Source organism: Jatropha curcas, chromosome 5 (assembly GCF_041381405.1).
Source record: "Jatropha curcas cultivar XTBG-Jc1 chromosome 5, XTBG_Jcur_1.0, whole genome shotgun sequence".
NCBI lineage: Eukaryota > Viridiplantae > Streptophyta > Magnoliopsida > Malpighiales > Euphorbiaceae > Jatropha > Jatropha curcas.
In genome coordinates this window covers 14,360,575-14,369,229 of record NC_143155.1, presented here as the reverse complement: position 1 = coordinate 14,369,229, position 8,655 = coordinate 14,360,575, and the positions used below count along the sequence as shown (strand labels likewise).

General features: G+C 39.3%; 1 pseudogene; it reads right to left on the bottom strand.

Moving 5' to 3' along the window:
- Nucleotides 1-550: 550 nt before the first annotated feature.
- Nucleotides 551-2,698, bottom strand: LOC149496252 (uncharacterized; annotated as a pseudogene).
- Nucleotides 2,699-8,655: the final 5,957 nt, after the last annotated feature.

Genomic DNA, 8,655 nt, shown 5'->3' with positions numbered 1-8,655 from the left:
TGAATAAGGGCAGGTAAAGAGGCAACAAAGGTGAATTTTAAATTATCATCCTTGTACCCACCAATTTCATGATAAAGATGATTCATTCGGAGATAATGTTTCTCTAAATCACGAAACTTGAGAGAGCAGCATTTGCGATCGAAGAATTCTTATTTTCTTTGTTGAAAGATCAGTTGTAATTACCAAGAAACTGTGTATGGATTTGAGCAAGAGCAGCACTAACACTTTCTTCAGCAAGAAACTTTTTCTGGTCATATTCAGAGAAACCACTAAAGAACCATTCTCGAAGGGAGCCAGTAAGTCTAGAAGTAAATTCAACAAGAACTTTTTTCAAGACGGCATGAGGGTTGGTCATTTATGTATTAAGCCAAGCATTGAATTCAAGAATTCTATTGCGCCATTGACTTGGAGGGATATCATCAAATTTAAACTAAGGGCCTGATGTAGGGCAAGGAGGATTAGGTTGGTCATGAGGAAGAGTTATTGGAGCATCATCAAATGGATCTTCAGGGTGTTCTACTTTTGGTTCATTCATAAGAACATGTGGTATTTACAAAGAAAAGGAGGAGAAGGACATAGTAGACAGAGTGTCATCAACGTCACTAGAATGATTAGAAGCAGGGGCTGTCATAAATTGAGGAAAAGCAGGGCCTTTCTCTTTTGTATCTGGCGGAGGTATTGACCTTGGAGGAGAAGAAGAAATAGAGGGCAAAGAGGAAGAGGATGGGTGCCGGCGAGGCTGCCGGGGAATTAAATCAGAAATTGAGGGGGACATTTTTGTAGGTGCTGAAGAGGTGGTAAAAAGAGGTGGAGGAATTGTATATGGGAAAGGAAGAGCAGGCAGAGGAGGAGGAGGATGAAGAATTTTATCTTTTTCAATCTGTTCGACTTGCTTACGAAGCTGACGAATTTCTTTTTCTTTCTCATAAAAGAGAGAAGAAGGATTTGTCTCTATGAGAAAGTTGAGCTCTTTATCAAGTCTAGAGATTTTTTTCAACAAGGGTAGCGTGCATTTACTGAGCTTCCTGACGAAATGAAGAAACTGCAGAGTGGACATGATCAGTCTTGTTCAAGGCTTGAGTTAACTTGCCATCAATTTGTGTGAGATACTTATTTTGAACAACGACATTGGATGTTTGCCAATTAAGTACCTCTTTTCAGAAGGAGATAAAGAAGCAAGGTTGCCAGTAGAGTGGACGACAGTTTGTCTCACATAAGGACTGGCAGTTAATCTTGCAATGGAATCACGGACTGTTTCAAGTGGGGGAAACTCCTCAAGATGCATCATGCAACAAGCTAGTGGGGCTGCTAGAGTAGATGGAGTCTTATATGCTTCTAAGGAGCATGAGTAGAAAGTAGGAGGTGGAGGACAATTGAGGAGTCCTTCTTCAGCGAGAATCTCAAAACAATGTTTGAGATATTCATCTTCGATCATGGGTTTGTTTTTGTCTTTAGGAATTCCAATCCATGGTGAAACAACAACATCATCATCATCATCAAAGGGATGTTTGTGTGATCTGGGCCGGCAGGAATGAGTCTTTTGGCGGAGAGGTTGAGATTCTATCTTGGTGATGGTAAATGTGGCATCTTCGAGCCAACCATCATCTTCATATATACATGGACAATCAAGGTCACACATAGGGGAATCTGTATCCCAGAGAAAGTGACCATCATTCTTAGCGGCATAGATCTCTTAACCAGTATTGGCAAAACTATGGATCGGAGCAGCTTTCAAAGGTTTACTTTTGACAGGCTAGATCAGAGAGACGGAGTGTCTGGGTTCCGAACTGGGTGGGAGAAATGAAATCCTGACGGATTTATCCAGTTGACGGACAAATATAGGGTCTTGCTGTTGTACAGGTTGAGGAAGTTGGTCGAGCTTTTCATAATTGGTAATCCAGGCAGAGGGAATGAGCTTCTCAAGCTCTTCATGAGGTAGTTGCCTAGGAGTTTGGACAATGGTAGGAGTAGGACTTCCATCAACAAAGATAAACAAAGCATCACTGTGTAAGATGCCAGGTGTCTGCAGGTTGATGGCATGATCTTGGAGCCTGTAGACAATCTGATGGTGTAAAGTGGCTGAAATAGTTTCAGCATCCTGTTCTGCACCAATGATTTGCACTTGGACTTTTAGGGCGGTACTGAGACGTGGATCTTCAAGAGACATATTGAAGTTGGGAAAGAAAGTGAGGACTATGCTACCAGCGTTAAGAGTAGTAGCAATAGTACCAATTACGACATAATATCGAGTATCCAGTAAGGATAAACGAGCAGTAACTGGGAGTCCTTGTCGGCCATGATAAGAAAGGACAAGACGGATAGCACCAAAGTGGAGGTGAGTGTATTTTTGCTTTTTCCATTCTGAGATGACGTGGTCAGGGATCTCTAAAGTAACATACTGTTCTGCAGTTGTAGAAGACAAAACACACTAAGAAAGGGAACAAGATTGAACATATTCCTTAATATTGACAGAGGAATGGCTAATAATTTGATGGAGCTGACGGGACAGAGATGGACTACGTTTAAACACAGCATAGGGATTGAGGATAGGAACGAGGGAGTTTTGAATCTGAGTAGAGTCAGGGATATGGGAGATTTCTACAAGGTTATCTATTTTATCTGTAAGATACTGTTTACATGTAGGAGGGAGTTGCAAAGAAGAAGTTTGCACAATAGGGTTATTGGTGATGGTTTCCATATTAGTGTGGGTTCTCCTTCTTCCAATAGTTACTATAGCTAAGTGGGTTTCAGGCTTTAGGCTCTGATACCAAGGACGTGAGAGCTATCCACCCTACAAGGTATACTGTTCATACGTTCGCAACCTTACAGCCACACACACGCCATCATTGCTACACCGTCAATTAAGATATCAATATGAGGGAGAGGAAAATCATTCTTTGGTGATGCTTTGTTTAGATCCCTGTAGTCCACACACATTTTGACCTTTCCATCTTTCTTAAGAACTGGGACTATGTTCGCCAACCATTCTAGATAGTGAACCACTTAGAAATCATGCGTCTATCTGTTGATGCGTGTTTTTATACCCCCGCCTGATCCAATGATGATATGAGGATGTGAAATGAATGGGTTAATGCTACATAGAAGTCTTTTAATCCAAGGATTTAAATGAAACCAATTTTAAGTTTCTGGTTGGGTCAGTCGCATCACCCAACTATCAGTCACATCACCCAACTGCCAGTCGCGTCACGCAGCTATGAAAATGAGCTGCGTCACGCAGCTGTGTCCTGACCTACCTCTATAAATAGATTTTTTTCTCATGTTTGAGACAACGGGGGGGGGGGGAGACGATTTTGAAACCCTAAAAAATACACTCGGCGGCCACATTCTCCTCCAGAAACTCTTGTGAGTTGATTTGAAGGAAAATTGCCATTAGATATCAATTCTAGGTGAATTAAATCATAAAAAGAGAGAAAAAAATCAAAAGACAAAAGAAAACGAATTTGAATCCTTGGAAACAAAGCTTCTGGAGATCTTAACTATCACCTGTTAAGACATTCAATCCGTTTACAATCCTCAATCTGAGGATTAGGTAATCTCTTTACCATTCTTTGTATTTTTTTACTTATTTTTGCGGTTTTAGTAATTTAAGCTTCATTAAATTGTGTTATGTTCATATTTGGCCATTTTACAAGTTTTTAAATCACATTTAAATAAAAAAAATGATCTAAATAAATCGTTTCAAAATGAGCTTGGGCCAGAACAGCCGCGTCACACAGCTGTTCATACAAGAATAGCTACATCACGCAACTGTTCATACCCAGGAACAGTTGCGTCACGCAACTGTTCTAAGCTTCCAGAATTTATTTTTCCAATAAATCCGAAAATGACCAATTATGAACAGATCACAATTTAATTAAGCTTAGAATACTAAAATGTGATTTTATGTATTTGTTTGTATGAATTTTATGATTTCAGTTTAGAGGAAAAAGAAAATTAAATTTGTTGATTCATTAATAATTTGCATGTTTAGGATTAAATTAAAAATAAAATGTGATTTTAGATATTAAATAATAATTGTGCATGATTTTGGGTTTTTGGTTTCTGGGTTTAAATTTTGAATTGGGTAGAATGTATTTTTAGGTTCGGTTTGTGGCCCGCCTTTAACCATAAGGCAAGAGCGGGTCTTTTATTTATTTTGATTTAACTGCTTTGGTTTGGATGATTTGGATGATTATGGATGCAATGATTGATTTTGATTGGGACGATTAATTAATTTTCCATATAAGAATTCGGTTCGATTCATTCGGGTTGGGTTTAAGTAAATAAATAATTTGGCTTTTCTAACTAAAATAAATTAGAAATCGTAAGGTTAAAAGAGGCCAGTTTTTTCGGGCGTTGGCTTCCAACGAGCCGACGTACCCAATTCCCTTACCCAGAATTGCATTGGAGCACCTGACCAGTTTTCTAAATAATTTGGCCTTTAATAAAATTAGGTTTAAAATGGAGTCATTTTTATAAAATAAAATTAGAAACGGTCTCATTGCCGAAATAATGGGTGGCGACTCAAAAATATTTTATAAAACCGATTTATCGGCATTGTGTCCAATAAAGTGTTTTGTCACCACTGTTCATAAATAAGATCATTTCCCATCAAAAACAAAAAAGTGGCAGCTTTTCGTGTCGCTCGGGGCGGTGCGAAAACAGATTGGCGACTTCACTTGGGAAGCATCCACTAATCCCTGGTTATTTTTAATAACTAGGTTGTTGCAATTAGGAATTAACTCTAAACCTACATTTTCTAAAAATTGGAAATAAAATTGGTTAGAAAGCCATGGAAAATTCTTTAATCGTCCTTGTTTGTTTATTTGCTTTCCTTTTCTAAGTTCTAGCATTCATACTGCATTTCTCTTTTCTCATCACTTTCTACCCTAATTATCCCTCGGTATCATTGTTAACTTCGAAGGTGGATCCAGCCTAAACCTTGCGTTTTAGGCACATCCACCCGAGAATTAGCAATTTTACCAACCGCAAGCCTAGTACCTTAAAAGGTGAGTCAAAAGGAGTAGGCCCACGTGAAAGCCCGAATCCTGTTTGTGGAACCCGAACTTTGTAAGCCCAATGGACCAAAGCCCATGCATGTAGTTGAAAGCCTTAGTCACTTCCCAATAAGGAAAACCTGAGCCTGTTTGCTGTTGTTCTGTCGCATTCATTCCGAGAGTTTGTTTCGCCAATCTCAATACCCCCTGCTGGTTGTCGAGATTAGACCAAATCCTAGGAAATAGATGTCGGAATTTCTACCAACAGAACTCGTGTGTGGGATAGATAAGGTTGGAAGGCATGCATTTCCCAACTCCCGTTCCCCTGCGTGTTATAAACTGTTCATATGCTGTGACGTTCATGCATCACGTGATATTTTTCGTTTCAGCCATGCATTAATAAGAGCTAATTTTCGGTACGGACGTTTGACCCTTGATTTTGAGAGTGGACCTCTAATTTGTTTTGAATAACATAATGCAATCGTTTATGGTGAATTAATACCCAAAAAGAAAAAGGAGTTATAAGGAGGTCGCAATTCCTTTGAATTTTCACATTTCTCGCATTATCTGAAAGTAAGCGTGAGAGTGCAAAAAAAATTGTAATTAATCAAAATAAGATCCCTCTTGGAAATCCTTTCATTCCAAGGCAAAAGTTAGGGACTCGAGAGAAGATGGCCGACTGTAAAATCCAAAAGGAACGGTCACAACAGATAATGCTGGAAATGTTTAAGTATAAGGTAAATTATTGCTATGTTATTCATGCCGAATTTTAGGTCCAGTCGTGTGAACCCCTACCCCGAATATCATATGCATATGAATGCATGTGACTAAGGCAGAAATGCACGTGAATGTATGAGTCGCCACCTTGTTTAATTGTTTTAGGGTAAACTAGGAAAAAACCCTAAGTGACTCCAATTTTAATTAACCTAGTTACTAGATTAATTATCCCAAATGTTTAAGGCATGGTCTACGAACCCGAAGTGGATCCCGAGACTATGTCATGCTGATGAACTAACCAAAGATGAATGCTTTGCAGGGTGAAAGATGATGTAATTGGGACCAATGAAAAATGTTTATGTGATTTTGACTTGCCGCCCAGGGTGAAATCCCGAACGTGCCTACGTACTTCCGTTTGAACGGAAGATCAAAGTCAACGTAGTTCGATAGGCCTTCTTTGAAGGGGTATGCTTAATGCATGAGTGTGTGTATGCTTTGTGCATGTTTGTTTAGGCATTTTGCCAAAAGGATCGATTGATTCGATTAGGCGTTCGTCGCCAAAATGTGTTGGTTTTAAGGCATTTGTGCCAAAAACGGTTGTCGGGCGATTTGTAGCCAAAACGAATGATTTTAAGGCTTTTCGCCAAAATGTGTTGATTTAGGCAATTAATTTTGCCAAAATGATGCGATTGGGCGATTGTTGCCAAAATGGTTGATTTTAAGGCATTTGTGCCAAAATGGTTCGTTTAAGCGATTTGTCGCCAAAATTGTTGATTTTAAGGCATTTGTGCCAAAATGGTTCATTTAAGCGATTTGTCGCCAAAATTGTTGATTTTAAGGCATTTGTGCCAAAATGGTTCATTTAAGCGATTTGTCGCTCAAAAGATTGATTTTAAGGCCTTTGGCCAAAATATGTCGATTTAGGCGATTTGTTTGCCAAAGGGTGAGATTTAGGTGATTATCGCCAAAATGGTTGATTTTTAAAGCCTTTGGCCGAAAAGTGTTGATTTAGGCTTTTAGCCACAATTATTGATCAATTGGACTTTAAACCATATTTATTCGAAATAAGGCAATTGAACCGTAGTTATTAATTAACTAGACTCTTCGGCCAATATTGTCGGATTTAAGCTTAACTGCCACGATTATTAATTAATCGGGCGTTAAGCTTAATCATGTTTTTTTTTTTTTTTATCAAAGCAGTTTATTTGCTAAAATAATAACATGAATGCATTTATGCAATTATAGAATTGTTAGGAGTAGAAGAGAAATATGCATGAAGTGCTGAAATTAAATAGGCAGAGTTTAAGCAGTGTAGGAGCCCATCCCCTTAATAAACCTCTAACTCCTTGCTCCTTGAGCAAGACCCCAAATCCAGATGAGATGCTTTTGTATTTTGATGGGTCAATCTGAAATATAGATAAAATCAAATGTAAAATGTTGAAATCGGTCCTATAGAGACACAGTACGACGGCGTTGGTATCCCCTCTTGTGGCGGCGGCTCAACCTGAGCCTGCCGGCCGCTCCAATGCTGCTGCTTTTTCTGGTTGCAATCCCTCTTCAATAGACGATTCTCGCTCCTCTGCACCTGCCGGCCGCTCATATGCTGCTGCCCTTTCTGGTAACAAAACTACCCCCTCTTCTTTGGATGATTCTCGTTCCTTTGCGTCTATTCAGGATAACAGGAGATTATCAAACATTAGTATTGGCAAATTTAAGGGTTTTCCCTCCATTGATTTCTCTGTTGAGGATGTTACTCAATTGACTTCTCCATTTAGATTTGCACTTATTGGCACCTTTAATTCTGGTCGACCTAACATGCCTTTTCTTAAGAAAAGTTTTGATGCTATGGGCTTCAAGGGCCCTTTCTCAATTGGATTGATTGATGCCAAGAATGTTTTGATCAATTTTGATTTAGAAACTGACTTTCTCCGCTGCTGGCTTCGTCAGATCTGGTATTTCAATGGCTTTGCTATGGTAGTCTCAAAATGGTCTCCGGACTTCAGACCGCATATTGATAGTCCCATAGTTCCAATTTGGATTTCTCTAGAAGGTCTTCCTATTCATTTATTCGATAAGGAGGCTTTATTTCTTATTGCCAATCTGATTGGTACTCCTCTTAAGATTGATGCTGCCACATCTTCTCGTATCAGACCCTCGGTAGCTCGAATTTGTATAGAAGTTGACCTGACAAAGGAACTACCTGACAAAGTTTGGATTAATAATGGAAAACATGGTTTCTTTCAATCTGTTGTATATGAAGGTCTTCCTCAATATTGTAGCTCTTGTGAGAGGATTGGTCATTCCACCCATTCTTGCAAAAGGAAAAATGATCAAAATCATGTATATGATGCTTTGCCAAAAGCTGTTGCCACAAAACCTGCCCAATCTAAACAAGATTCCCAGAATCAGACACAAAATGTTGCTCCTCCTAAAGCTTGGGTTGTAAAGAAGACAGCTTTTCCCCCCTCATCTCAGATGCCTTCCGCGAGTACTTCTATTCCCTCTGACAAAGCTACTTTACATGATGCAGATGATGTAATTTTGCCATCTGTATCAGGTTGTGAACCAGCTTGTGCCATTTCAGATCGTCATGCTGATATTAGTGTTCTAGACCCTATTAATAACGAAGGCGGGACTTCTGGCCTGGATGTGGTAAGGGATAACACTTGTGTGACTTTTGGTGGTCTTTCTGATGCTGGTCCTGAACACTCGGTCAGCGATTATGATTCTGTTGGGCATAAATCTGAAGGGGATGCTGATATGGATATGGATGTCGGCTCCATAGATGATTTGAGAGCTATTGGTATCTCTATTGGGAATAAATTGAATGCAGCTTGTGAATTGAATGATGGCTTTGTAGCTGTAACGAAAAAGAAATTTAACAGGCAGAAAACTCCCAAACCAATTGAGCCTATGGTCACGCGTCGTTCCAAGAAAACAG